This window comes from Heptranchias perlo, unplaced genomic scaffold, assembly GCF_035084215.1.
Source record: "Heptranchias perlo isolate sHepPer1 unplaced genomic scaffold, sHepPer1.hap1 HAP1_SCAFFOLD_60, whole genome shotgun sequence".
Lineage (NCBI taxonomy): Eukaryota > Metazoa > Chordata > Chondrichthyes > Hexanchiformes > Hexanchidae > Heptranchias > Heptranchias perlo.
In genome coordinates, this window is record NW_027139623.1 from 4289915 (window position 1) to 4314770 (window position 24856).

The following is a 24856-nucleotide window of genomic DNA, read 5'->3' on the forward strand; positions in this document are numbered from 1 at the left end:
AACAGTCCAGTAACAGTGCCAGGGTTGGATATACAATGTTCATTACAGATATAACACAGCTCCAACAAGACTGAAATAGCAGAGACTTTAAACATTCCATCATTCAACTGAAATAAGAAAACGGCTGGCTGCGTAAAATATGGTGGGAGAAAAAATAATTTGCCAAGTACAGCAGCACAGTTAACACCGATTTACAATATTCACAGATGAGATAACAGCTTACCTGGAACTCCAATGGCTGCAAGAACAGGATAGTAAATGCGTTCTATCTGAAAAATTACTGAATATCCCATTTCTGTGAGAAGCAGCGACTTCTGTTGAACTGAAAACCGCAGCTCCGGCAGGCACTCTGCGCTGATACATTGCAACAAGCCCTGATTTATACAGAGGATGAATCTCCACTGACTCGGTTATACCCTGGATCATTGCTGTTACATACAGTCGCCTGAACAAATACATTGCATCAGCAGCTTTGTCTCCAATGTAAATAATGACGTGAATATATCACAAACATCTCAAAGTCCAGAACATTATCTTAATGAGACCTCTCAGCAATAAAGTGAAAAGCTGTGCCCAGAAAGGACTGGTCCAACAACAATGAACGGCTTCATTTACAGTTTTCATATAATTGTATTGATCATGTTCACTCCTGACGATTCATTTATAAATTTTACCGATTTCTCTGAATGTACACTGAATCCAAGGGCACAAACAGACCCGTTTCACTGTTCCTGCAGATTCTCAGTCAAAATATGAATTTTGTGTCTCTGGCACAGGGACAATTAAAGGGCACGTTGAGGATTGTAGCCGAGAAATGACAGTGGGTGATATTAGGGGTTGGACACTGAACGAGCTTTATTGCCATTCCTCTCTCCGTTATTTTACTGCAGATGTTTACCCGTTTATTTTACATTGGTTGACGGGTCCAGTACATTGGTCCGGTGTAAACCCGCTTCCCTCACCCGCCTTCATTCATTCCTCTGCCAATTGTCATTGAAACCCTCATCAATGCCTCTGTCCCCTCCAGACCCCATTCCTCCAGTTTACTCCTGACGGCCAGCCACCCTCCACCTTCCAACCAGCACCAGGTCCTGCTCGGCCTCACTGACCCTCACTGACTCCTAGTTCCTGATCGCCCAATAGTTCACATTTTCATCCATGGCCCACCTCTCCCAATCTCCGCCCTCTCCTCAACACCTACAGGAAACCCACCCGTCACCTCCTCATTCATCGATCGTTGGCCTCTTTTGGTGGGACATCCCTCGCTTGGTTCCACTCACCTATCTGATCATAGCCAGGAGAAGCTTCTCTTCCCACCCTATCACCGTTATATCTGATGTCTCCAAAGGTTCAATCCTTTGCTCCCTCCTCTTCCTCATCTACATGCTGCCCTTTGGTGACATTGTCCACAGACATGGACCAGTTTTCAACTGGACTTCCAAAGTCTTTGAGTTGTCAGAGCGACATCCTGTTTAGATGAGCCATGAATTCAGCCAGTTAAAAATTCGGAAGTCATGATCTTTGACCCCACAATCTCCACATCATTTCTACTGATTTCATCCACTCTCCTCTCTTTTTGATTGGAGAGTCCATCACTAATCATTCAACTCCTCACTGGCTTCCTGTCTCCTAAGCCTGTAGTTTATTTTTATTCTTTCTTACACTTAAATCCACCGGGGCCTCGCTCCTCCTTTTCTCTGTAACCTCATCCAGCCCTGCAGCCCCTGCCAAAGACTCTGCTCCTCCATCTGTGGCCGCTTGTGCATCCTCAGTCCATTTGCCCTACTTTTGACAGCCGTGCCTTCAGCCATATCCACGCTCCAGAATTCCCACTCTATGCCACTCTGTCTCCCTCTCCACCTTTCAGGTTTCAGCCGTGGTTCACTGGCAGCAGTCTCGCTTCTGAGTTAGAAGGTTTTGAGTTCAGTCACAGTCCAGAGACTTGAACACATAATTCAGGCTGACATTGCAGTGCATCACTGAGGGAGCACTGGACTGTCGCAGGTGTTCACTTTCTTAGGACAAGTTAAACGGAAAACCCATCTGCCATCTCAAGTAGATGTAAAAGATTCTACGGAAGTATTGGAAAAAGAACAGAGGAGTTATCCTGCTTTCCTGGATAATATTTCTCCCTTAACCAACTTTACTAAAACCGATTTTCTGGTCATTTATCTCATTGCAGTTTGTGGGAGCTTGCTGCGTGCGAATTGGATGCCACGTTTTCTACATCACCACAGTCACTGCACTTCAAAACGTACGTCATCAACTGTAAAGCGTTTTGGGATGTCCTGAGGTCTTGAAAGGTGCGATATGAAGGCAAGTTTTTTCCTTCTTTCAGACTTTCTATGAAAGACATCCATTGCTTCATGATTTTGTCATCCCTCGTAACATCGCCTTCTTTGGCCGGGGTCCATTTTTGTCTGATTGTACCTCAGTAAATCGCCTTAGGATATTTATCTATGTTAAATCCGCTATATAAATACAAGTAGTTATTGTTATATTTTACCATCCTCCACTCTCTTCATCCCACCATTGGCGGCCATTCCTTCAGACAACTAAATTCTACATTCAAAAACCAACCTTATCCCCTTCGTCTCTCCATTTGCTTCTCCTCCTTTTACACCCTCCTTAAACCCACTCTTTGACCAAGGTTTTCACCAGTCCTCCTAATATCTTCTTATTCCTTTAGTGCCCGTTTTTACCCACCCCTCCGTGAAGCCCCCTGGGAATGTTTATTACATTAAAGGCGGTCTGCGAATGCAAGTTGTTGATAACTTTCATTGGAATGTGTTCATTAGTTGTCCACTGAATGAACAAATGTAATTTCTGGGCTAACATATTTGTACCAGAAAGAGATTTATATAATAGACGGACTTGTCGAGATAAATTAACATTGGCCATTACTTCTGGACACTGTTTTGTTCGAACAACATAACTCGGTTTATCTACAACCATCGCATTGCAATAGAGGACATTCTAGTGCATGGATATCGCTGAAGGCAGGGCTGTCAAAAATGGGACAAATGGACTGCGGAGAAGGTTTATTAGTTATTCGCCTTTTTTCTCTTTGGTAAAACCTGGTTTACTTCTGGCTCGGGCTGATAGGAACATATAAACATAGAAAACAGGAGCAGGAGTAGGCCATTGGGCCCTTCGAGCCTGCTCCGCCATTCAATATGATCATGGCTGATCCTCTCTCTCAATACCATATACCCGCTCTCTCCCCATACCCCTTGATGCCTTTTGTGTCTAGAAATCTATCCAGCTCCTTCTTTAATATACTCAGTGACTTGGCCTCCACAGCCTTCTGTGGTAGAGAATTCCACAGGTTCACCAGCCTCTGAGTGAATAAATTTCTCCTCATCTCAGTCGTAAATGTCCTACCCCGTATCCTGAGACTGTGACCCCTCAGCCAGGGGAAACATCCTCCCTGCATCCAGTCAGAACTTTATACGTTTCAATGAGATCTCCTCTCATTCTTCGAAACGCTAGTGAATACAGGCCTAGTTCACCCAATCTCTCCTCATGCGACGGTCCTGCCATCCCAGGAATCAGTCTGGTGAACATTCGCTGCACTCCCTCTATGGCAAGTATATCCTTTCTCAGGTAAGGAGAACAAAACTGCACAGTATACTCCAGGTGTGGTCTCACCAAGGACGGTTAAAACTGCAGTAAGACATCCTCGCTCCTGTACTCAAATCCTCTTGCAATGAAGGCCAACATACCATTTGCCTTCCGAACTGCTTGCTGCACCTGCATGTTTGCTTTCAGTGACTGTTGTACAAGGACACCCATGTCCCTTTGTACATCAACATTTCCCAATTGATCATCATTTAAATAATACTTTTCCTTTCTTTTTTTGTTTCTGCCACGTTATATTGCATCTGCCATGTATTTGCCCATTCATTCAACTTGCCTAAATCGCCGTGAAGCCTCTTTGCATCCTCCTCACAACTCACAATCCCACCAAGTTTTGTGTCGTCAGAAAACTTGGAAATATTACATTTGGTTTCCTCATCGAAATCATTGATATATATTGTGAATAGTTGGGGCCTAAGCACTGATCCCTGGGGTATCCCACTAGTCACCGCCTGCCACCCCGAAAAAGACCCATTTATTCCTACGCTCTGTTTCAAAAGACCCATTTATTCCTACTCTCTTAATGTGATGTAGCTTTATGAGTGACTCTCTTTGGTTGAAGCCCGTAGATCCAGAGTACAGCCTGCGGTTTTGACGGCCATTATAGAAACTGCACTCAACGCATAGAAAGCACAATGTTAATTATCTCGAACGAGGCAAGGGAAGGGAAGCTGTATGAGGAAAGACGTGAAATTCAGGGATTTTTTTCTATGGAAATGGAGGAGAGGAAACTTAAATTTCGAATCATGAAGTTGTTTGATAGACTAATAGAGAATGATTGTATCCTCTGGTTGTGAGGATCAGTGATAGAGTAATAGAGAATTACTGTATCCTCTGGTTGTGAGGGTCAGTGATAGAGTAATAGAGAATTACTGTATCCTCTGGTTGTGAGGGTCAGTGATAGAGTAATAGAGAATTACTGTATCCTCTGGTTGTGAGGGTCAGTGATAGAGTAATAGAGAATTACTGTATCCTCTGGTTGTGAGGGTCAGTGATAGAGTAATAGAGAATTACTGTATCCTCTGGTTGTGAGGATCAGTGATAGAGTAATCGAGAATTACTGTATCCTCTTGTTGTGAGGATCAGTGATAGAGTAATAGGGAATTACTGTATCCTCTGGTTGTGAGGGTCAGTGATAGAGTAATAGAGAATTACTGTATCCTCTGGTTGTGAGGATCAGTGATAGAGTAATAGGGAATTACTGTATCCTCTGGTTGTGAGGGTCAGTGATAGAGTAATCGAGAATTACTGTATCCTCTGGTTGTGAGGATCAGTGATAGAGTAATCGAGAATTACTGTATCCTCTGGTTGTGAGGATCAGTGATAGAGTAATAGAGAATAACTGTATCACCTGGTTGTGAGGATCAGTGATAGAGTAATCGAGAATTACTGTATCCTCTGGTTGTGAGGATCAGTGATAGAGTAATCGAGAATTACTGTATCCTCTGGTTGTGAGGATCAGTGATAGAGTAATAGAGAATTACTGTATCCTCTGGTTGTGAGGATCAGTGATGGAGTAATAGAGAATTACTGTATCCTCCGGTTGTTAGTATCAGTGATAGAGTAATAGAGAATTACTGTATCCTCTCGTTGTTAGTATCAGTGATGGGGTAATAGAGAATTACTGTATCCTCTGGTTGTGAGGATCAGTGATAGAGTAATAGAGAATGACTGTATCCTCTGGTTGTTAGTATCAGTGATAGAGTAATAGAGAATTACTGTATCCTCTGGTTGTTAGTATCAGTGATGGGGTAATAGAGAATTACTGTATCCTCTGGTTGTGAGGATCAGTGATAGAGTAATAGAGAATTACTGTATCCTCTGGTTGTTAGTATCAGTGATAGAGTAATAGAGAATTACTGTATCCTCTGGTTGTTAGTATCAGTGATGGGGTAATAGAGAATTACTGTATCCTCTGGTTGTGAGGATCAGTGATAGAGTAATAGAGAATTACTGTATCCTCTGGTTGTTAGTATCAGTTACAAGAGGTCAACAATTTCAGCTCATCATGAAATAATTTAATTTTAAATTCTTCACGCAGAGATTTTTTGGAGCATGGAATATTTTACCATCGGGAATGGAATAACCAGAAAAGGTACAATATCAATTTTTACCATTGTATCATTTAAGAGAAAATTGAATACATATTTGAAATTGATGAAGATAAAGGGCACTTAGGAGAAAGTTTGCCATTGCATACATTTTCAATTGCTTTAACCATGAACAGGCACTGACACGATGGGCCCCTGTTCTGTAAACCTCTAAGCTTCATGTTTCTCTGAGATTGTGATTTGTGACGTGCTTGAATGATCCTGGAGGCCGGTGTGCTGCCCCGTGTCTAACAATATGACGGTGTAACCCAGGGATGTAACAATAGTTCCCCCTTCTAATCTAAACTGGATAGTCATTTTCCTGCACTGCCCAATGTCTAACAATATGATCGTGTAATTCAAGGATGTAACAATAGTTCCCCTTATGATTGGAACTGGATATTCATGTTTCTGCACTGTCGAATATCTAACAATATGACAGTGTAAGCCAGGGCTGTAACAATAGTTCCCTCCTTATAATCTGAGCTGAACATGCATGTTTCTGCACTACTGAATAACTAACAACATGATAGTGTAGCCCAGTAATGTAACAATAATATCTCTTTATAATCTGAACAGGATATTCATGTTTCTGCACTCTCCAATACCCCACAATACTATAATGTAATCCACGAATGTAACAATAGTTCCGCTTTTAATCTGGCCTGAATATTCGTGTTTCTGCACTATCCAATATCTCACAATACGACAGTGTAACCCAGGGATGTAACAATATTTCTCCCTCTCTATTCTGGCTTGATTATTTGTGTTTCTGCACTACCCAATATCTCACAACACGACCGTGTAACCCAGGGATGTAATTATAGTTCCCCCGTGTAATCTGAACTAGATAATCATATTCTGCACTGTCCACTTTCTAACAATACGACAGTCTAACGCAAGGATGCATCAACAGATACTTTTTAAACTGAACTGTACATTCGTGTTTCTGGACTACCACATAACTAAAAATACCACAGTATAACCCAGGGATGTGACAGTAATTCCCCATATAATCTGAACTGGATATTCGTGTTCTGCACTGCCCAATATCTAACTATGCGATAGTGTAACCCACGGATCTAACAGTTGTCACCCATGTGATTAAACGGACAGTGGCAGCGCGGATACAAAATTGACTAGGAGACAGAAAGCAGAGAGTAATGGTGAATGGTGTTTTTTCAGACTGGAGGGAAGTATACAGTGGTGTTCCCCAGGGGTCACTATTAGCATCATTGCTCTATATGATATATATTAATATCATGGACTTGGATACAGAGGGTATCATTTTAAAGTTTGCAGATGACACAAAGCTCGCAAAAGTAGTAAATAATGTGGAGGATAGTAACAGTCTTCAGGAGACTGGCGAAATGGGAAATACATGGCAGATGAAATAGAGTCACAGAAGTGTAAAGTGATGCATTTTGGTAGGAAGAATGTGGAGAGGCGGCTCTTCTTTTCCCAGTGAGTAGTGAGCCTCTGCAATGCGTTGCTGGCTGATGTAGTGGGTGCTGACTCTCTGTCTACCTTCTCCAGGGAACTGGACCGGTTTTTGGCTGGGGAAGAGGTCGCAACATATAAAAAGTAAGAGGATTTACTATTAACGTGCTTCTGATCCATATGATCTCCTGGACTGGTTTCGATCACTTGAGGGGATCGGGGATGAATTTTCCAGTGTATTCTATCCCCTAAAGGCACAGGATTTTTTCTCAGGATCTTTGCCTCTTCCGGGAGATTCCATGGCTGCGGGCGGGGGGAGGGGGAGTAAGTGTCAGTAATGATGCTCCAGCCATCCCGAGTGAGGGGCAGGCTTGATGGACCAGCTGGTCTTTTACTGCCCGTCATTTCCGTTTGTTCGTGTGCGTCCCCAGCTCGTCAAGGTATTTTCAATGAAGCGATCGTCACACAAACCCACTCCTGCGGCATGTCCTGCGTCTGCCTTTAGTGAAACGAGACTCAATGTCTGTGCGTCTCACGTTATTCTCCTCTGAAGCTCAAGGGCTCGAAATATTCTTTCAGGCCTCTGCTGCAATGTGCCTGAGAATTTCTCGTCCCGTCCAACCGTCCGCTACGTGACTAGGTGGCTGTTGTCTGCTTGGAGCACAAGAGGAGATGATTTTAAGCCCAGTAAATCATTGGGTGGTCTTAAGACAGTGAACACCCAGTTCTTCTACCCTTGGTTATAGGTCTATTGGATTCGGGGTTGCAGCTCAGTGGTATAGCGCCTGCTTTGCGTGTATAAATTTCTGGGTTCAATATCTAACACCTCCACCATTTATTTTCACCAGAATGTCCAACAGAAAGACGAATCGTGCTTTCAGAGGGAAGCGAGTTCCAACTTCTGAGACAAACATTCAATTGTCCCGAAGCAGGATTTCATCTCACGGTCCCCTCAGCAGCTCAGCTCATAACAGCCGCCGACTGACCAGAATTCAAAAGGTAAAGTGTTTGGGCATAGAACCTGAGACCTCACACACGCGAAGCATGCGGTCATTCACTGAGCTCCATCACCAGATAATAACGATCTCGAACCAAGTGTAAAATGACTGAGTGCCTCACTTTCCTAAAGAAACCCGAGGACTTAATCTGCTGAAAAGCATTTCCTCTTTTCAGATACTTGAGTTATGCGGACCTGATACCAGTATTTTAATTCCAGATTGTATTTAATTAATTCAATTTTTAATTAGTTGAAATTGAATTCCCTCGTTGCCGTGGCGGGATTTGAATTCATGAAGCTGGATTATTCGATCAGGTCTCGGGATTACCAGTCCAGTAACCTAATTATACCACCGAACCCGCTGGGTGAACAGAAGAAACCAGGTCTCGTCACTCAGAGAAATGAGAAAGGGAGTGTTGCGAAGAAAGTCTGGGAGAGAGGAGAGTCTCCTCGGACTGTGCCGACCAGCATTTCTGTTTCAGGTCGCCGTTCTTCGAACTGCTCGCTGGACATTGCACCGTCAAACATTCCGATCAGTCGGTGGCTGTTTTGAACTGAGCTGCTGAGCAGACCGTGAGATGAAATCCTGCTCAGGGGCAATTTGATGCTTGTGGAGCCTCAGAGGTTGGAATTCGCGGCACACCGAAACCAAGATTCGCCTTTCTGTGGGTAATTCTGGTGAGAAAATAGCTTTAGAGATGCTGGGGATTGAACCCAGGACCACATACATGCAAAGCACGCGCTCTACCACTGAGCTACATCCCCAGATAGGAGCACATTCCAACGAAGAGCTGATCTCCTTCATTTTATGTGACCACAAAAGATTTTTTTTTGGGCTTCAATTCATCTCCTTTTCTGCTCCAAACAGATAATTAAACATGAAGTTTGCGGACCTGATATAATTGTGGGTGAACGGAAGAAACCAGGCCTCGGCACTCAGAGCAATGAGAAAGGGGGCGTTGAGAAGAAAGGGTGGGAGAGGGGGAGAGCCTCCTTTGGCTGTGCTGTCACCATCATTCCGATTTCAGGGCACATTTTTCGAACGCTCCCGTTATCAGTCACTTTGCTTACGGTTGGACGGGACTAGAAATCCTCAGGCACATTGTGGCAGAGGCCGGCAAGAATATTTCGAGTCCCCGAGCTTCAGAGGAGGGTAAGGTGAGACACAGACAGCATTGAGTGTAATTTCACTATAGACGGATGCAGGACTTGCCCCAGGTGTGGTTTTGTGTTTAAAGATCACTTCACTGAAAACACCTTGACGATCTGGGGTTACAGACGGACATGATGGTCAGGAAAAGACCAGTTGGTTCATTAACCTGCCCCACATGCCTGGAGCATCGTGACCAGACACTTCCTCCCGACAACACCCGCCCCGCCCACCGGAAACATGTAATCTCCTGGGAGCGGCGACAAACTGGAAACAAATCCAGCGCCAATAAGGAGGGGAAATTCTGGGAAATTCCTCCCCGACTCCCTCCGGCGATCGAATCGAGTTCAGTGGATCACACTGACCATGTGTAGGTTAACTGTAAAACCACTCACCTTCTATATGATGCGATCTCTGCCTCAGTCAAGAACTGGTCAAGATCCATCCAGAAGGCAAAGAGAGAGTCAACACCCACCGCACCAGCCGGCAATGCATTCCAGAGACTCAGTACTCTCTGGGAAAAGAAGAACCGCCGAACATCCAGACTATTCCTACCTCTGTGTAGTCTGAACGCCTGTCCGCTGCTCCTCCCCGATCTGTGAAACTGGGAATAATCTATTTCTTCACTCAGAGGGTGGTGAACGTGTCGAATTCTCCACCATAGGATACTGTGGAGGCCAAGTCACTGAATATATTTAAGAAAGACAGATTTGTACACACAGAAGACAACAAAGCATATGGAGAGAGAGCGGAAATGTGGTATTGAGATAGAGGATCAGCCATGATCATATATAATGGCGGAGCAGGCTCGAAGGGCCCAATGGCCGACTCGTGATCCTATTTTCTCTGTTATTATTTCTGGGCTCGCTCTCCAGCCCCGGGATGGGAGCCATTTCAAAGGCGCGTGCGTGCTTCCATTGAATTTTACCGTGTGCAGAGCGTTCGGTTTTTCTCGAGGTGAAGAAATCCTTTCCTGTCCTTGTGTGTGAAGGTGAGGTGAGGACAAGAGGGTCTTTTCAAAATTCGAAACATAAAGCATTTGGAGATGACGGGGATTGAACCCGGGACCTCATACATGCAAAGCATGCGCTCTTCCACTGAGCTACATCCCCTCACCACAACTACTGCAAATTTAGAATAACAAAAGTGGGCTTCCCGCTCTGTCTCTCCCGGACAACGCGATGCCCAGTCGTCACACGTGCTCACAATGTTCAACCTCTGCTTCAGTTCACGGGGTTTCTGCTCCTCTTTACTTTGAACTTTCCAAGAACAATGTCAGCGGAAATTAAAAAAATATATAATTGCCACTACTCAGTGACGAGGTTCACATCCAAATTCTGAATCATAAAGTGAGATGGATGAATGACACAGCGTCAAACAAGAGCTGGGACTGCTCGCTCGACATTGCACTGTCACACATTCCAGTCAGTCGGCGGCGGCTCTGAGCTGAGCTGCTGAGGGGACCGTGAGGTGAAGTCCTGCTCCGGGATAGTTTAATGCTTGTGGAGCCTCAAAAGTTGGAACTCGCTGCGCTTCGAAAGCGCGATTCGCCTTTCCGTGCGTAATTCTGATGAAAAATATTTTTGGAGATGCTGGGGATTGAACCCAGGACCTCATACATGCGAAGCATGCGCTCTACCAGTGAGCTACATCCCCACATAAGAAAACAGTCTAACCAGGGAAAGAAGAGCTGATGCATTCTAGAGACTCACTACTCTCTGGGAAATGAAGATCCGACTAACACCCAGCCTATTCTGACCTCTGTGTCGTCTAAACGCCTGTCCCGTGCTCCGCCCCAATCTTTGAAACTGCAAATAATCTATCACGTGGCAGACCCACCTTGGACGTGCTCAGAAAATGAGAACGGTCAGTTCTTCTTTCCTTGGTTAGCGATGTATTGCATATGGGGATGTAGCTCAGTGGTAGAGCGTATGCTTCGCATGTATGAGGTCCTGGGTTCAATCCCCAGCATCTCCAAAAAATCTTTTTTCATCAGAATTCCGCACGGAAAGGCGAATCGCGCTTTCTGAGCGCAGCAAGTTCCAACTTTTGAGGCTCCACAATTGTCCCGTCGCAGGACTTCATCTCACGGTCCCCTCAGCAGCTCAGCTCATAGCCGCCGCCGACTGACTGGAATGTGTGACAGTGCAATGTCGAGCGAGCAGTCCCAGCTCTTGTTTGACGCTGTGTCATTCATCCGTCTCACTTTATGATTCAGAATTTGGATGTGAACCTCGTCACTGAGTAGTGGCAATTATATATTTTTTTAATTTCCGCTGACATTGTTCTTGGAAAGTTCAAAGTAAAGAGGAGCAGAAACCCCGTGAACTGAAGCAGAGGTTGAACATTGTGAGCATGTGTGATGACTGGGCATCTCGTTGTCCGGGAGAGACAGAGCGGAAAGCCCACTTTTTTATTCTAAATTTGAAACGGTGTTGGTGAGGGGATGTATCTCAGTGGTAGAGCGCATGCTTTGCATGTATGAGGTCCCGGGTTCAATACCCGGTATCTCCAAACACTTTATATTTCGAATTTTGAAAAGACCCTCTTGTCCTCACCTCACCTTCACACACAAGGACAGGAAAGGGTTTCTTCACCTCGAGAAAAACCGAACGCTCTGCACACGATAAAATTCAATGGAAGCACGCACGCGCCTTTGAAATGGCTCCCATCCCGGGGCTGGAGAGCGGGCCCAGTAATAATAACAGAGAAAATAGGATCACGAGTCGGCCATTGGGCCCTTCGAGCCTGCTCCGCCTTTTTTTATGATCATGGCTGATCCTCTATCTCAATGCCACATTCCCGCTCTCTCTCCATACGCTTTGATGCCTTCTGTGTGCAGAAATCTGTCTTTCTTAAATATATTCAGTGACTTGGCCTCCACAGTATCCTATGGTAGAGAATTCCACAGGTTCACCACCCTCTGAGTGAAGAAATAGATTATTCCCACTTTCACAGATCGGGGAGGAGCAGCGGACAGGCGTTCAGACGACACAGAGGTAGGAATAGTCTGGATGTTGGGCGGTTCTTCTTTTCCCAGAGAGTACTGAGTCTCTGGAATGCATTGCCGGCTGGTGTGGTGGGTGCTGACTCTCTCTTTGCCTTCTGGATGGATCTGGACCAGTTCTTGACTGGTGCAGAGATCGCATCACATAGAAGGTGAGTGGTTTTACAGTTAAACTACACATGGTCAGTGTGATCCACTGAACTCGATTCGATCGCCTGAGAGATTCGGGGAGGAATTTCCCAGAATTTCCCCTCCTTATTGGCGCTGGATTTGTTTCCAGTTTGTCGCCGCTCCCAGGAGATTACATGTTTCCGGTGGGAGGGGCGGGTGGTGTCGGTAGGATGTGTCTGGTCACGATGCTCCAGGCATGTGGGGCAGGATTGATGAACCAACTGGTCTTTTCCTGACCATCATGTCCGTCTGTAGCCCCAGACCGTCAAGGTGTTTTCAGTGAAGTGATCGTTAAACACAAAACCACACCTGGGGCAAGTCCTGCATCCGTCTGCAGCGAAATTATCCTCAATGCTGTCTGTATCTCACCTTACCCTCCTCTGAAGCTCAGGGAATTGAAATATTCTTGCCGGCCTCTGCCACAATGTGTCTGAGGATTTCTCGTCCCGTCCAACCGTAAGCAAAGTGACTGATAACGGGAGCGTTCGAAAAATGTGCCCTGAAATCGGGAGGATGGTGACAGCACATCCAAAGGAGACTCTCCCCCTCTCCCACCCTATTCCTACCTCTGTGTCGTCTGAACGCCTGTCCGCTGCTCCTCCCCGATCTGTGAAACTGGGAATAATCTATTTTTTCACTCAGAGGGTGGTGAACCTGTGGAATTCTGACCCACGGAAGGCTGTGGAGGCCAAGTCACTGAATCTACTTCAGGCGGCGATAGATAGATTTCCAGACACAGAAGGCATCAAGGGGTATTGAGAGAGAGCGGGAATATGGGGGATTGAGATAGAGGATCAGCCATGATCATATCCAATGGCGGAGCTGGCTCGAAGGGCTGAATATCCGACTCGTGATCCTATTTTCTCTGTTATTATTACTGGGCCCGCTCTCCAGCCCCGGATGGGAGCCATTTCAAAAGCGCGTGCGTGCTTCCATTGAATTTTATCGTGTGCAGAGCGTTCGGTTTTTCTCGAGGTGAAGAAACCCTTTCCTGTCCTTGTGTGTGAAGGTGAGGTGAGGACAAGAGGGCCTTTTCAAAATTCGAAACATAAAGCGCTTGGAGATGTCGGGGATTGAACCCGGGACCTCATACATGCAAAGCATACGCTCTTCCACTGAGCTACATCCCCTCAGGAAAAAACGCTTCAACTTTAGAATAAAAAAGTCGGCTTTCCGCTCTGTCTCTCCCGGACAACGAGAGGCCCAGTCCTCACACGTGCTCCAAATGTTCAAGCTCCGTTTCAGTTCACGGGGTTTCTGCTCCTCTTTACTTTGAACTTTCCAAAAAAAAAGTCAGCGGAAATAAAAAAAATACAATTGCCAATCGTCAGTGACGAGGTTGACATCCAACCTCTGAATCATAAAGTGAGATGGATGAATGACACAGCGTCAAACAAGAGCTGGGACTGCTCGATCGACATTGCACTGTCACACATTCCAGTCAGTCGGCGGCGGCGATGAGCTGAGCTGCTGAGGAGACCGTGAGATGAAGTCCTGCTCCGGGGCAATTTCATGCTTGTGGAGCCTCAGAAGTTGGAACTCGCTGCGCTCAGAAAGCGCGATTCGCCTTTCCGTGCGTAATTCTGTTGAAACTTTTTTTGGAGATGCTGGGGATTGAACACAGGACCTTGCGCTCCACCACTGAGCGATATCCCCAGATAAAATGCTTTTTTAAACAGGGAAAGAAGAACTGATTGTTCTCATTTCATGAGACCATCCAAGGTGGGTATGCCAGGTGGTAGATTATTTCCAGTTTCAAAGAAGTGGAAGTGTCCGGGGGTATGCTTCTGACAGGCAACATGTCAGAGTCCATGAGGAAAGGCATCATCATCCTCATCTACAAGCGGAAGGGCGAGAGGGAAGAAATCAGAAATTAGGCACCCGTTTCCATGCTAAATGTTGACTACAAGATTCTGTCTGAGGTCCTCCCAACCGGCTCTGCTCTGGAGCTGCTGATCCACCCGGATCAAACCTGTACTGTACCTGGCAGGAAGATGCCTGATAGCCTGGCACTACTCAGTGATACGATCGCCTCCGTGCAGGATGCGGGGTGAACACCTGGCTCATCAGCCTGGACCAGCAGAAGGACTTCGACTATATATCCCACATGTACATGATGGACGTGCTCTTTAAAATGTAGTTTGAGGAGGCAATCTGCGATTGGATCCGACCGCTCTACACAGAAATCTATAGCGCAGTCCTAATCAATGGTTGGGAGTCCGAGAGCTTTCCATTCACATCTGGAGTCAGGCAGGGCTGTTTCTCTCTGTGGTCTTGTTTGTGTGTTGTATCGATCCGTTTGCTGCATCCATCAGGAAGGTCGCAGGCATGGGGGAGGGGGGGGGGGTGGGGTTGGTGACGATCCCAGGCAGTGGAGGCTCTCAGGTTAAAGGTTTCCGCTACATGGACGACGTCACCGTCTTCTGCTCTGATCAGCGGTCGGTTCACAGACTGATGGGCATCTGCGACCGTTTCGAGCTGCCCTCGGGGTCTAGAGTGAACCGAAATAAAAGCGAGGCCATGTTATTTGGCAAGTGGAGGCCAAGTCCTTTGTCCCCTTCACTGTTAGGTTCGACTATATGAAGGTGCTGGGCATGTGGTTCGGGGGGTCCCTGGCCTGCACCATGAAACGGGGAGAGCGGGTCGCCAAGTCCAAACTGAAGCTTGTTATGGAGGTGGGGCTCTCCCTCTCCATAACCGGCAGGGATCTGGTGATAAGGTGTGAGGTACTCGCAGTTTTGCTCCACGTGGCCAGGGTGTGGCCCATACCCCGCTGATCCGCCGTCACAGTCACCCGAGCTATCTTGCACTTTGTCTCGAGGTTCAAGGCAGAACTTGTCCGCAGGGACACCACGTCCAAGACCCCAGACAAAGGGGGGAAGACTGTCCCCAAAACTACTCTGATGCTGATTGCCACCTTTGTGTGTGGCTGCCTGGGGATATGTGTAGAGCCCCAGTACGCAAACACCAAGTGTCACTACGTGTTGCGTTTTTACCTGTCCCCCACACTGAGAAGGCTGGGTCTGGCCACGCTGGCCGAGCAGACGCAAGACGTCTCGGCCAACTGAACCGTAATCCCCCAACCCCACCTGTCCCAGGTGGAGAGGATCCTGACGACCACAAGGCCGCCAGACAGTGGGAGTCCTGCAGGTAAAGGAGAGGGTGGATCTGATCCAGCAGTTCCCCGACCAGACGGTCGATGCCATTTGGCAGAATGACTCATTGCCAGAACTGACCAACCGGCGCCAGGATGTAGCCTGGATGATGGTGAGAAGGGCCCTGCCACTGCGGTCCTTCCAAAACTCACGCAATCTCAGAACCACCGCGAGCTGCCCTCGAGACTGCAGCAAGGAGGAGACCATCGTCCATCTCCTGGTGGGCTGACCCTTGGTGCAGAAGATGTGGAGACAGATGTATTTTTATCTGTCCGGGTTGATCCCCAACACCTCAGTAACACAGGACATTGTGCTCTCCGGGCAGTTCCCCAGGACGCACACCAAGACAGAAATCAACTGCTTCTGGAAAACCATCAAGTCGGTGAAGTTGGCCCTTTGGTCCGCCCGAAAACTGCTGGTCTTCCAGCTGAAGGAGCTGTCCATGATCGAGTGTTGCCGACTGGCACACTCCAAGTTCCAGGAGTACGTGCTGAGGGATGTAATGAAATGAGGTGCGGCCTACATAAATGCTCTATGGGGAAAGGCCACTGTATAAGGCCATTTCACATTGTATTGTACAGCATGTATTCGAAGATATGTACTGTGATTTGAATTATAATAATGAGGTCATTGTGTGAACGATCTGTATTGTTTTGAACGGTAATTGTGATTTACATTGAAATGTGTATATCCTTAAATTTTAAGAAATGAAGTATACTTTGAAATTTTAATAAAATCTTGGGGCACAAATACACAAATCACGAAAAGTAGCGACGCAGGTTAAAAAAAGGCAAATCAAGCACTGGGATTCAATTCTAGAGAAATAGAATTGATAAGCAAATAAGTTACGTTAAACCTGTATGAAGCCTTGGTTAGGCTACACTTGGAGCATTGTGCACAGTCTGGTCACCATATTATAGGAAGGATATAAAGGCATTGGAGATGGTGCAAAAAAGATTCACAAGGATGATGCCATAACTGAGAGGTTATCCTTATCAAGAAAGGCTGAACAGGATGGATCTCTTTTCTGTAGAAAAGAGAAGACGAGGGGTGACCTGATAGAGGTCATTAAGATGATGAGGGAGACGAAAATTAGAGGTCATAAATATAAGATAGTCTCTAATCAATCCAGGAATTCAGGTGAAACGTCTTTACCCAAAGAGTGGTTAGAACGTGGAACGCGCTACCACAGGGAGTAGTTGAGACAAATAACGTAGATGCATTTAAAGGGAAGCCACATAAGCACAAGAGGGAGAAAGAAATAGGGTGTCCTGAAAGGGTTAGATGAAGTAGGGAGGGAAGAGGCTCGTGTGGAGCATAAAAGCTGGCATAAACCAATTGGGCCGAATGGCCTGTTTCTGTGCTGTGGTTTCGATGTAACTCAATGTACTGTTTTGAGGGCGGTGGAAGAGCAGTCGGACCTGGGGGTGCATATTCACAAATCTTTGAAAGTGGCAGGGCCAGTTGATAAGGTGGTTAAGCAAGCGTATGGGATACACGGGTTTGAACATAGGGGCATTGAATACACAAATAGGGAAGTCATGTGAAACCTTCACAAAAAGACTGGTTAGGCCTCAGCTGGAGTATTGTGTACAGCACTGAGCATCACACTTTAAGAAGGATGTAAAGGCCTTGGAGACGGTACAGAGGAGACTTACCTGGGTGATGCCAGGGATGAGTGACTTCAGTTATGTGGAGGGATTGGAGAAGCTGGGATTGTCCTCCTTAGATCAGAGAAGGTTAAGGGGAGACCATGAGTGGTGTTCAAAATAATGAGGGTTTTTTATAGAGCAAGTAGTGGAAACTGAATACTCTGGCAACTGGATTGGTAATCAGAGGTAATAGGTTTAAAATAATTGCCAAAAGAATAGAGGGGAAATGTGGAGCATATTTTTTACACAGAGGGTTGTTAAGCACTGCCTGAAAGGATGGGGTCCCTTTTAGAGACTGTCTTCGTGTCAGAGACTCAAAATTCATACTTTAACTGGGAAACTGCAGGAACAGAGTGAAACGGGTTTACTTGTGTCCCTGGATTCAATGCACATTGTGGAGAAATCTGTAAAATTTATAATTGAATCGGCAGGAGTGAACATGGTCAATACAATTATATGAAAACAGTAAATGGAGCCGCTCATTGTTGGACCAGTCCTTTCTGAGCACAGCTTTTAACTTTATTCCTGAGAGAGGTCTCATTAAGACAAGGTTCTGAACTTTGAGATGTTTGTGATATATCCACGTCATCACTTACATTTGGGCAAAGCTGCTGAAGAAATTTGTTTGTTCAAATGACTGTAACTAATAGCAATGATCAGGGGTATAACCGTGTCAGTGGAGATTTACCCCCTGTATAAATCAGGGATCGCTGTAATGAATCCACACAGAGTGCCTGCCGGAGCTGCGGTTTCCAGGCCAACAGACATTACTGCTTCTCACAGAAATGGGATATTCAATAATGTATCTGATAGAATGTATTTATTATCCTGTCCTTGCAGCCGTTGGAGTTCCAGGTAAGCCATTATCTCAGCTGTTCATGGTCTAAATCGGTATTAACTCTGCTGCTGTACTTGGCATTATTTTTCTCCCATCGTGTATTACACAGTGGACTGTTCTGTTCTATCAGTTGATCGATTGTCCTAAGTCTCTGCTATTGTTGTCTTATAGCAGCTGCATTGTATGCCTTATGATCTTGTATATCCAACCCTGGCATTGTTACTGGATTATTCTCTGTACTGACTGTATTGGAATCAGGTGTCTGGGCTAAGAGCTGGTCTCAGACCATCAGGGGTTGTTCACAGTTTCATGTTGTGGAACTAACCTGTCCTGGAATATTTTGTCATCAATGTGTTTTCAGTGATTGATAATGAGACAGCTCACGGTCACGGTGTCACAAGGAGGCGGCGCAATGTCCTCCCTCCCCGATAACATGGTACGGTTTAACAGGGATTTCAATGTATTATTGGTTATCACTGTTATGAAAGATAATTTCATTGTGTGTGTATCTGACACCGCTTCAGATGTCTGGCTACTGAACTGAGTTTGTTGCTGATTCTTTCACATCTCATTCTCTGCTTCACTGTCGATGAATTCACTGTAAAATGCAATGTTTTGAGGTTATGTTGTATCAGTTTGCACTTTATCTGTTGGAATCAGGAGCCTTTCTATTTATCCGTGGATTATAAGTGGCAGCGGTGATGTCGGCGTTTTGTTCATTGAACAATGCCGCCATCTAACGCTGTACTTTATAATTACAGGAGAAGGAATTTCAATTATTGTGAGGTGTGTCTGGAAGAGGGTTTCAATTCTGTTTATTCCATGCATTGTAGGTGAAGTGAACAGTGCAGGTGAACAGGTGGAGATTTGGATGATCTGTAGAAACATTAAACTGTTCACAGAGGCTTCACCATTTAACAAACTGACACTAAGAACAAAATCGTTTGAACACGGGGCTGGTGAAGGGAAAGCAGGCGCAGGATGTTCGGATTTACTCGGATGTGAAAAGGGGCATTGAGGAAGAGAGTCGAGAGAGTGCGGAGAAATAGAGAGGAGCGATTGAGAAAGAAACTGAACAGGAAAACGAGAGATAGGGGGAGAAGGAACAATAGAAAAAGAGAGACAAGGAGAGAGATACACAGTCAGAGAAGGAGAAAGAGGGGAGAGAGAGAGAGCAGCAGCGGTGTGAATAATTCATCGGAATGAACTGCTGAAACTTCCAGTACAATTATGAAGTGGAAATGTGACTTGAATTTTTTATCAGGATGTTGTCAGATTGTGAGAGTTTTATTGTACTCTCTCCGGGTGTGTTTATCACTATCAGCTCCTAGTTCTGTTTATGTGAATGTTCCTTTTACTTGTTTACTGATTGAATTCATAAACATAATTGAAATGTATTAAAGAATAGGATCAGTGATTTCTTTATCGCTTTGAATTATGGGGATATTGTATTCCAGAAGCTATGTGTCAGTTTTATTCAATAAAGAACGAGGCGAATTCAATGATTGTGTTTTAATGTAATTTTAGTTGAATATACACAGAAAATTTATTGAACACGTTATGTAACCAACGAGCAGTTCATTGACACCAATATCCAAAGAAATTAATGGTTGAATTCATTAATTGGATTGTGTGAGCTGGACCTATAGATTAGATTTCCTCTAACACTCTGCTGCAGTCTCTCCCTGTGAATCCCAGCCTCTCCTCCCACGGCATCGAATCCTCTGTCTCCTCATCCGTTCCCTCAGTTCATTCGCTTTCCCAAACTATCTGCTACTGATTCCCCTCCAGCTCATAAATGCCCTTTTCCTTGGTCTCCCGCCCAAACCCACTCCCTCGCTCGGCCTCCAGTTGCCTCTTCCAATCCAATCCGAAGCCTCAAACTCACCCCCACGGATCACGGTCTTTCCCGTTTTGTGCCAGCCCCAGTCGGCTCTCTCCACCCAGAGCAACAAACCTCCCCCTGTCCCCTCACCTTCTCGTCCCTCGCTCACTTTTCCGTCCATCTGGAGCCCAAATCCGGATTCAACCTGTTGGACTCCCGGTGTTTAAATCCCTCCTCCCTTCCCCACCGGCACTGCCCCCTCACTCGGCCCTTCCAGTGGATCTGGTGCTCACTTTATTCACTCTCTGTATCAATTTCCCAATTCATTATTGATCATTGTGTTTAAAAACATTTCTCTGTCCGAAAGCGCTGCCCAGGTCAGTGAATCAGTTTCCACCGTTTGATGCAGCAACAAAGCTGGAAATTTCACCCCAGATCCTCTCAAACTGCTGCTTTCGCTCGAGGTCTGATCAGTAATTTCTCTGCTTCTTTTCTCTCTCTTTTACAGTTAACTTGGTGGCGATTGTGATCCTGTCCCGAGGAAAGTGCGGACTCTCCAAATGTATCACTCGCTACCTGATGGGAATGGCGGCGGCCGATCTCCTGGTCGTTATCACTGATCCGATATTGAAATGGATTGGACTGATTTATTTCCCAAATTCATTCCTGAGAATTACTCCCGTGTGTTCGGTCATTGACTTCCTGACTTTTGCAACCACCGAGATTTCTGTCTGGCTCACAGTGGCTTTCACCTTTGATCGATTTGTGGCCATTAGTTGTCAGAAGCTGAAAACAAAATATTGCACTGAGAAAACGGCGGCTGCTATTATCGGGGTGGTGAGTGCGCTGAGCTGTTTACTAAACATTCCCTGGTACTTTGTATTTGATCCGGAATATATAATGGACAATGTACCCCGGGGTTGTGTCTTGAAACCGAACTTTTTCACTTCACCCGCATGGGTAGCGTTTGTCTTGTTTACTGTTGTTTCAACTCCTTGTCTCCCATTCATTCTGATTTTGCTGTTCAATGTTCTCACCGTCAGCCACATTTTAGCGGCCAATAGAGTCCGCAGGGGACGCCGGGGCCGCAGCAATGGAGAGAATCACAAGGATCCAGAGATGGAGAACCGAAGGAAATCCATCATTTTCCTCTTCAGTATATCAGGCAGTTTTATATTGTTATGGAGCACACTCGTTTTTTATGTTATCTCTCTGTATACAACAAATACCCAGTACTATACAGTCAGTGACATTGAGTCAGCCGGACTCATGCTTCAACTTCTCAGTTCCTGCACCAACACGTGTATTTATGCTGTGACCCAGACTAAATTCAGAGAGGAGCTGAAGAACGGGGTGAAATACCCACTGAATCTAATTGTTACATAAGTTAAATCATAGAAACGTCTGAAGTCTTTTCAACTGAATTTAAACAAAAAGTCAATGAGAGTGGATTTTCAAGTTTGTCGGTGGCGTGAGACGGGCTGTAACGGATCGGGCGCCCGTTATTCACCGCGCCTGATTTTACCATCCATTGACATAAATGAATTCACGAAAGTAACTATTATTAAACCAATCATTTAAATACATTTGGAAACACCAGAGAGGAATCATATCTTACCCGACAAAGGCGGTGTTGTGAAATGATACAAAGATGTGATTCTAACATGAAACGGTTTGCTGTTTTTTATTCTGGAAATAATATGATTTCAATATTTAATGTTTAATCGTGAAATGAATAAAATCAAATCCTCCTTTTCGGTTGATGATTATTTCCCATCACACACACTGCCCGGTGGGATGGACTGAAGGTGAGCTGTCAGGGTCAGACAGCGTCCTGTTCATTGGGACATTTGTTTTGACCAGAACAGAATAATAATGGACCAACACCCGTACCGTTACGAACTGGTAAAATATTAATGTAATTTCAAACTCCAGTGGGGAGTTCCGGAGATCGTTTCCTCTCTGAGCTGCTGTTCAGTAATGTTTACTCACTGCAGGGAGTTTAATGGGACATGAGGCTGGGCCTGGTTACACAGATAGAATCATAGAATCATAGAAGTTACAACATGGAAACAGGCCCTTCGGCCCAACATGTCCATGTCGCCCAGTTTATACCACTAAGCTAGTCCCAATTGCCTGCACTTGGCCCATATCCCTCGATACCCATCTTCCCCATGTAACTGTCCAAATGCTTTTTAAAAGACAAAATTGTACCCGCCTCTACTACTGCCTCTGGCAGCTCGTTCCAGACACTCACCACCCTTTGAGTGAAAAAATTGCCCCTCTGGATCCTTTTGTATCTCTCCCCTCTCACCTTAAATCTGTGCCCCCTCGTTATAGACTCCCCTACCTTTGGGAAAAGATTTTGACTATCGACCTTATCTATGCCCCTCATTATTTTATAGACTTCTATAAGATCACCCATTAACCTCCTACTCTCCAGGGAATAAAGTCCCAGTCTGTCTAACCTCTCCCTGTAAGTCAAACCATCAAGTCCCGGTAGCATCCTAGTAAATCTTTTCTGCACTCTTTCTAGTTTAATAATATCCTTTCTATAATAGGGTGACCAGAACTGTACACAGTACTCCAAGTGTGGCCTCACCAATGCCCTGTACAACTTCAACAAGACATCCCAACTCCTGCATTCAATGTTCTGACCAATGAAACCAAGCATGCTGAATGCCTTCTTCACCACCCTATCCACCTGTGACTCCACTTTCAAGGAGCTATGAATCTGTACTCCTAGATCTCTTTGTTCTATAACTCTCCCCAACGCCCTACCATTAACGGAGTAGGTCCTGGCCCGATTCGATCTACCAAAATGCATCACCTCACATTTATCTAAATTAAACTCCATCTGCCATTCATCGGCCCACTGGCCCAATTTATCAAGATCCCGTTGCAATCCTAGATAACCTTCTTCACTGTCCACAATGCCACCAATCTTGGTGTCATCTGCAAACTTACTAACCATGTCTCCTAAATTCTCATCCAAATCATTAATATAAATAACAAATAACAGCGGACCCAGCACCGATCCCTGAGGCACACCGCTGGACACAGGCATCCAGTTTGAAAAACAACCCTCGACAACCACCCTCTGTCTTCTGTCGTCAAGCCAATTTTGTATCCAATTGGCTACCTCACCTTGGATCCCATGAGATTTAACCTTATGTAACAACCTACCATGCGGTACCTTGTCAAATGCTTTGCTGAAGTCCATGTAGACCACGTCTACTGCACAGCCCTCATCTATCTTCTTGGTTACCCCTTCAAAAAACTCAATCAAATTCGTGAGACATGATTTTCCTCTCACAAAACCATGCTGACTGTTCCTAATTAGTCCCTGCCTCTCCAAATGCCTGTAGATTCTGTCCCTCAGAATACCCTCTAACAACTTACCCACTACAGATGTCAGGCTCACTGGTCTGTAGTTCCCAGGCTTTTCCCTGCCGCCCTTCTTAAACAAAGGCACAACATTTGCTACCCTCCAATCTTCAGGCACCTCACCTGTAGCGGTGGATGATTCAAATATCTCTGCTAGGGGACCCGCAATTTCCTCCCTAACCTCCCATAACGTCCTGGGATACATTTCATCAGGTCCCGGAGATTTATCTACCTTGATGCGCGTTAAGACTTCCAGCACCTCCCTCTCTGTAATATGTACACTCCTCAAGACATCACTATTTATTTCCCCAAGTTCCCTAACATCCATGCCTTTCTCAACCGTAAATACCGATGTGAAATATTCATTCAGGATCTCACCCATCTCTTGTGGTTCCGCACATAGATGACCTTGTTGATCCTTAAGAGGCCCTACTCTCTCCCTAGTTACCCTTTTGCCCTTTATGTATTTGTAGAAGCTCTTTGGATTCACCTTTGCCTGATCTGCCAAAGCAATCTCATATCCCCTTTTTGCCCTCCTGATTTCTCTCTTAACTCTACTCCGGCAATCTCTATACTCTTCAAGGGATCCACTTGATCCCAGCTGCCTATGCATGTCATATGCCTCCTTCTTATTTTTGACTAGTGCCTCAATCTCCCGAGTCATCCAAGGTTCCCTACTTCTACCAGCCTTGCCCTTCACTTTATAAGGAATGTGCTTACACTGAACCCTGGTTAACACACTTTTGAAAGCCTCCCACTTACCAGACGTCCCTTTGCCTGCCAACAGACTCTCCCAATCAACTTCTGAAAGTTCCTGTCTAATACCATCAAAATTGGCCTTTCCCCAATTTAGAATTTTAACTTTTGGGCCAGACCTATCCTTCTCCATAGCTATCTTAAAACTAATGGAATTATGATCACTGGTCCCAAAGTGATCCCTCACTAACACTTCTGTCACCTGCCCTTCCTTATTTCCCAAGAGGAGGTCAAGTTTTGCCCCCTCTCTAGTCGGGCCATCCACATACTGAATGAGAAATTCCTCCTGAATACACTCAACAAATTTCTATAAGGAAACCTCCTGATACATTTCTGAGACGATCAGGGACGGGGAGATTTCTCACGGCCGCAGCAGGCCAAGGGAAAGCTCTCCTGCTCCTCCTTGCGCCACAAAATATAATTTAAAATGAAACTATTCAGTGTTCTGGATCACTCAATGCCCATCGAAAGGGCGGCTCCTCCTCCCATTTGTAACCAACATGATGTTCCGTGTACGTCAAAATACCCTGATTTATATATTACACGTGGTCTGACCGGAAACAGGTGGGTGTTGCTCCGGCCGCTCTTCTCAGGACCCTACCCACGATGGTGGAGGCAGGAGCGACAGTGTTAAAGGGGCGGTAAATGACCTCGTACGATTTACTAGCCTCTTACACGCCATTTCCGCCAGGCGGGGATACTTAAAACCGACCACACCTTTCCTGACCTCCGCCCTAATATCAATCTTC

General features: G+C 45.5%; 1 protein-coding gene and 6 non-coding genes across 7 annotated transcripts in view; 3 read left to right on the top strand and 4 right to left on the bottom strand.

The window, feature by feature from the left end:
* The window catches only part of LOC137316691 (zinc finger protein 585A-like), a 221997-nt gene that overhangs the window by 48967 nt on the left and 148174 nt on the right, over positions 1–24856 (top strand). The window lies entirely within an intron of this gene.
* trnaa-ugc (transfer RNA alanine (anticodon UGC)) lies at positions 8860–8931 on the bottom strand. The gene has a single exon. It is a non-coding gene; the product is annotated as a tRNA-Ala (tRNA).
* trnaa-ugc (transfer RNA alanine (anticodon UGC)) lies at positions 10357–10428 on the bottom strand. Its single transcript has one exon. It is a non-coding gene; the product is annotated as a tRNA-Ala (tRNA).
* trnaa-cgc (transfer RNA alanine (anticodon CGC)) lies at positions 10901–10972 on the bottom strand. Its single transcript has one exon. It is a non-coding gene; the product is annotated as a tRNA-Ala (tRNA).
* trnaa-cgc (transfer RNA alanine (anticodon CGC)) lies at positions 11222–11293 on the top strand. Its single transcript has one exon. It is a non-coding gene; the product is annotated as a tRNA-Ala (tRNA).
* trnaa-ugc (transfer RNA alanine (anticodon UGC)) lies at positions 11759–11830 on the top strand. Its single transcript has one exon. It is a non-coding gene; the product is annotated as a tRNA-Ala (tRNA).
* Positions 13553–13624, bottom strand: trnaa-ugc (transfer RNA alanine (anticodon UGC)). Its single transcript has one exon. It is a non-coding gene; the product is annotated as a tRNA-Ala (tRNA).